The 5,602-nt window shown below is 34.0% G+C and overlaps 1 pseudogene; it reads right to left on the bottom strand.

Moving 5' to 3' along the window:
* Window positions 1–4,662: 4,662 nt before the first annotated feature.
* Window positions 4,663–5,304, bottom strand: LOC141506722 (prefoldin subunit 3 pseudogene; annotated as a pseudogene).
* Window positions 5,305–5,602: the final 298 nt, after the last annotated feature.

Genomic DNA, 5,602 nt, shown 5'->3' with positions numbered 1-5,602 from the left:
TCATGAAGGTTGAGATTTCAAAAAGTCTTTAAATACTTGCATGAATTGATGCTAAGTAAGATGAGAAGCACCAGAACATTATATAGTCTAACATCAACATAGGGTGATGATCAACCATGATGACTTCTTCATTTCATCAGTGTAATAATCAGGGACAACTTTAGGGGATTTGAGATAGAGAGACTACTGGCTGTATCCAGAGAAGGAACTGTGGCATTTAAACAATGCTCAATGGTTATTTCCTTCAATTTTTAAAAGTTGTTTTATGTATTATGCAATTTTACCCATCTTTCATGATTTCTTTATTCCCTTTGAATCTGATTTGTTTCTCACAACACACTTCAGTTTCCATCTATACTTATCATGGATGCAAATGCAAAACCTATATCTGATTAACTTCTGTTTGGGGGGAGTGGGGAGGGAAGGGAAGGAGGCAGAAAAATTGTAAAATACAAAACCTTACAAAAAGTGATTGGTAGAAACTACCATTGTGTATAATTGGAAAACAAAATATTTATATAATAATTGAAAGAAAATCAAAATATGTTAAGATTAATTTTCAGCTTGATTGTTCAAGGAATTAAAAGGCCGTATCCTAATTTCACAATACTATAGACACTATGAAATCAAAATATTTTTGCCTTCCACATCCTAAACAATTCATTCCTCTTCAGGACTACAGAGAAAGGATCATGGTTGTGCGCACCATACTTAGTTTCTCATTCATATATCTGCCCCAAAGCTGATGTATCCAGAGTCACCTAAAATTGTGCATTCTGACTAAACAGAGTAAGGGTTTGCAAGTTTGCTAGCTTGAGATATATTTTCTATTCAGGAGACTCAGAATCATGACAAAAGATTTGAGATTCATTGAGTTTCAAGGTGAAGTTTTGTCCAATGTCTTCTGTGTTTCTGGAATCACAGATTCTGATAAGCAACTACTGACTGCTGGAAGCAGAGACAGAGGTGACATGTGACCCTGAGGACAACAGGGAGCCTTTGCAATTCATTTAATCACATCTTACTTAGTTTCTTTTGTGCCTCCACTATCAAGCAAACCATTAAATGCAGACTAGGAAAGATCCTAGGGAACTTCAGTTTAGCCTTTCAATTTCTCACATGAGCTAATTGAAATTCAGTAGTTCTGAAGAAGAAATATCTTCTATTGAAGTATTCTAAATACAATGTTATCTAATTCAAGAAATTTGGAAGTCTAGAGTTTAGCTGTCAAATGCTTGAAAAAGTAATGCTTCTTTAAATGAGTGGCGAAGGGGTAGCTAGGTGGCTTAGTGGATAAAGCACTGGCCCTGGAGTCAGGAGTACCTGGGTTCAAATCCGGTCTCAGACACTTAATAATTACCTAGCTGTGTGACCTTGGGCAAGCTACTTAACCCCACTTGCCTTGCAAAAAAAAAAAAAAAAAAACTAAAAAAATATAAATGAGTAGAGAAGGTAGACAATAAATTGGATAATGGATACTGGATGACTCAAAATTTTTATTATATTCCAAACACATTACTGTATTGTACCACTGTTTTCTATCTTGTTCTCAAATCCAAAATCACTGTAATATAAGATGATTTATTTGAAAAGCATTGCTTTTTTTTTCTTTTGGAACATAACTGTTAACAGGGAAAGTTTTTTTTTCCTTTTCCAAAGAATATATTTACAGTACTTTGATCTTTCCCCCTTACTTTGAATTAAATGGGAAGGAACATGAAAACTGAGGTTGACTTTGCTTTTAGTTGAAAAGTTATTATGTTAAGGTATTGCCATCAAATGTTTGCTTTTTAGATAAGTATTGGTTTTCAATTAGGCTATCTGCCCCCTTCACATCTTTGATGCTGATTTTTTGGGCCAAAAATTGGATTGAAAAATTCTTAGAATATATATATTTGTGGATGATATTTTCCTTTCTACTAGACATGAAAGGGAAATCTAATGATCTTAGTTAATGAATGGAGTTCCCCAAAACTTATAACCGCCTGACAATTCCTACTAATTTGCAGTTTAGAGACATGAGAGAAGATGATAGGTACAGACAGTGTGGAAAAAAAAACTACCTTGCAACATATTGTGTCAAGTCCCAGTGTCTGGCTTTGACCCAGAGGCAGTGTTCCTGCAGACATGATGAAGTGTGAAAAAATACTGGCAGTCATTTTAGACTTAAAAAAATAAGTTGGTTGGTGAGGGAAAATTGGGAACAAGGGAGATTAATATTTGTGAAGTTTATAGCAGAAAAGGGAAAGCAATAGGAAGTAAAGAAATCCCTGAGGGGAATTTCTTGCAACAGCAGCAGATTAGATTAGAAACAAGATGGACCTGAACAGGAAGCTTATTTTTTTCCACCTGGATCAGGTCCCTCAAACTTGAAATTCCATTGTAAGTAGTGGTTAACCAAGAAAGAAAATGGATAATAAAAAAAAATAATATAATTTACTGCTCTGGGAAAGAAACATGGAAGTGGAAAAGAATGTATGAAGGGAAAGTGTAAAAATGAGTTCTAGAATCATAAATTCTTTTCTCCATTTGTACTTTTCTCTCTCTCCTTTTGAACTTTCAATTTTCTAAATAATCTTGAATTTTAGAAAGAAAAAATTGTCTGTCTATATGATTTGGTAATGACAAACAGTTCCTTTAGTACAAATGTATGTTAGTCTTTACATAACTGAATGAATGACTGTATCTAATAATTGACACATTTATTCATGGAAAATGGAGTGCAACATACTAAACATGAATTTTGTGTAAAGTATTGTGCTATTGCAAGAGCTGAGAACAGATATAATTTAGCTCATATTATACAGTCCCTTGTACTCATGGAGTTTAAAATTTAACAATTGATTAAGATAGCAACAAAACTATAATATAGATCTTTACAAAAATGTTTTAGGTTTTATTTAATTACAATGTGAAGTGTTGTATTCTGAAACACTTTCCCTTCGTCACTGGTTCCACTCTCTCTGGGCCAGGATGTTTCATGCTCACGCAAGGTCTGTATGAACCATTAGTGTCTTAGGACATCTCTTTTATCTAATATGATCAGTTGAGCTCACACTGACAATATCTACCTACCTCCTCTCCATCTTTAGAGGACAAAAACCAGCACATCAAGTTCCAGAGCTTTTAATCATTTAATAATTGGTAGTTTTATAAATTGCTATTTCCTTGAATGATATAGCTTTGAACAATGTAAACATTTCCCTGAGTCATCCAGAATATTTTATCACATTCTCTGAGAGAGTATGATAAAAATTTAACTCATTTCCTACATAATGAAGTTCATGTGTGTAGAATGATCCTACTTTTCACAATCAATAGTCTGAGCTCCCAAAGTTCTCTCATGAAAGTTTCTTTTCACTCCTTAAAGCATTAATATTGTACATGTTGTTTATCCAAATTTTCAAATATTGAGATGTCAAGGAACCTTCTTTTAGATTATACAGTATTATAGGTTTCAACTTCACAACAATTGTTGACCTATCAAGGTTATTAACCTTGAAAGAATGAAAGATCTGATTTTAATTACCATTCTTTCAATCAAAGTACCTACTCTTTGGACACTACGTTATCTGACTAGAACTACTAATGGAATATCTATGTGTAATGCGATCATTCCAAGCCATTCCCATTCCATATCATTGGGGCTTTACAGGAAGCAGAATTATTAGGGTATCCATTTGAAAGGACATCACTGGAAGAACTTTGTTCATACATATTACTTATATGCATTTTATTGATTTATATTACATATAGATTGATATTACATATGGACCTGACATATTATTGGGAAAACAAACTTGTTAAAGAGCTTAGTCCTTTTTTCCAGCCTTCTTACTCTTAAAAAAGTTTTATTTTTGAATGGAGTTTTGCCACATGTTTAATATCACTGTTTTCATATTACAAAAGTATGAAACCATTCCAAATTTATTTATTGCTCACTACTTTAAAGCAGAAGAAGCCATTGAGATTGAACTATATAGCATGGGAGCAGCTCCTTTATAAATTGGTGTCACCCTGGCTTTCTAAGTTAGAACAGGTTGCAGACTTTCTTTCTTTCACCATTTTAATTCTGTTAGAACCCGGATGTTCAACCTAGATTTAACCAAGAGATGTGAAAGGCACTAGCAATGGGTATTTAGCAGATGAGGCATGAATGTGCCACCTCAAGAAACCCTATTGATGTTTAGATGTAATCTATATCTTACTTATAAAAGTAGATAAAACAATTCATAACCAAGGACAGGAAATCTGGTAAATTGACCTGCAACTAACAAAACTGGTATGAGAAAATAAATACATTTTTCAAGCACCAAACTTACAGGAGATTGATTTTGACCTAGAACCACAGCTTTGCAATTATTTCCCAACCTTTATACTGACTTCATTTCTTCAAAGGCCATCTATAATAAATAATAAAAAAAGCAACTCCCCTCCCTTCCCACCCCTCTCCCACAAATGCCCCACATATACAGAATGTCAAAGTTAACCTTAGCGAAGAGTCCACCCCTAGCATGATCATGAACAACTATAATAATTCGTAATGAAACCAGATTTTAACTTTATAAGTAAAATGTATACCTATTACTGCCTTTAGTTTTGCTCTGCATAGAATGTCTTTTGTGTTTGAAAAGTATTTACTCCCAGGTCAAACACTGGCATCTATTGAAGTATGTCAAGCCCCTCGGAAAAGCTGAGCCTCAGGACCCAAGACATGTGTATAACACTTTGGCCTTTGTTGGACTCATCTAGGTTTCTTCTCTTGACATCCCAGTTGTAACCTTGAACCATATTGTCTTCAATGTTGGTGAACTGATCGCATAGGAAGTCCAGGTCTTCCTCAAGAGACTCCAGATTACTGATGACAGTGCAATGATTTTTCTCCAAGAGGCTCTGGGTTTCATTGATGTCATATGTCAGTATCACATTAGCTCCCAACCACAGGCTGACTTTATCTGTAAAAGGAACTGATGCTTTGCAGAAAACATTATCAGCCAGTAAGAATCGAGTCTTGATGGGCTTTGTGGACTCTTTCTTTCTTCTGCATATATTTCAAAATATTTAATGTCTGTTTGATTTCAGGAATCTGACTTTTTAGTCTTCTCTTATTCTGAGCAAGTTTAAGTTCCATAAACCTATACTTCTGATACTGCTCATCCAATTTCTGAGTACAATATCTACAAACTGTTTCATAAAATCATCTACATCTTCCATGAATATGGCATCCAGGATGCCCAGGTGCCCACAGCTTCTGACTCCTCCCACTGAGTTGCCTGTGCTCAAGAGCTCCTTTGCAGCTGTCATTTTGGAAGGAAGTCTAGCAGCTCCTTAAAAATGTTTTAACAATTTATTTTTCCTCCTCTAAGATTGTTGACATCACTTCTACTTCCTTCAAGTATAGTATACATACACATACATAATACACATACCCATGTAAATATACTTATATATATATATATATATGCATATATATATATATATATATATATATATATATATATATATGTAAAACTAGTCTCTCAAGTCCAATTTTCATAAGATATCTTATTGCTGGAGATTCATAACTCAATGATCTATTTTCTTCAAGGGTTTTCTTTTTAAA

This window comes from Macrotis lagotis, chromosome 1 (genome assembly GCF_037893015.1).
Source record: "Macrotis lagotis isolate mMagLag1 chromosome 1, bilby.v1.9.chrom.fasta, whole genome shotgun sequence".
NCBI classification, from domain to species: Eukaryota; Metazoa; Chordata; class Mammalia; order Peramelemorphia; family Peramelidae; genus Macrotis; species Macrotis lagotis.
This window is presented reverse-complemented; position numbering and strand designations above follow the sequence as displayed.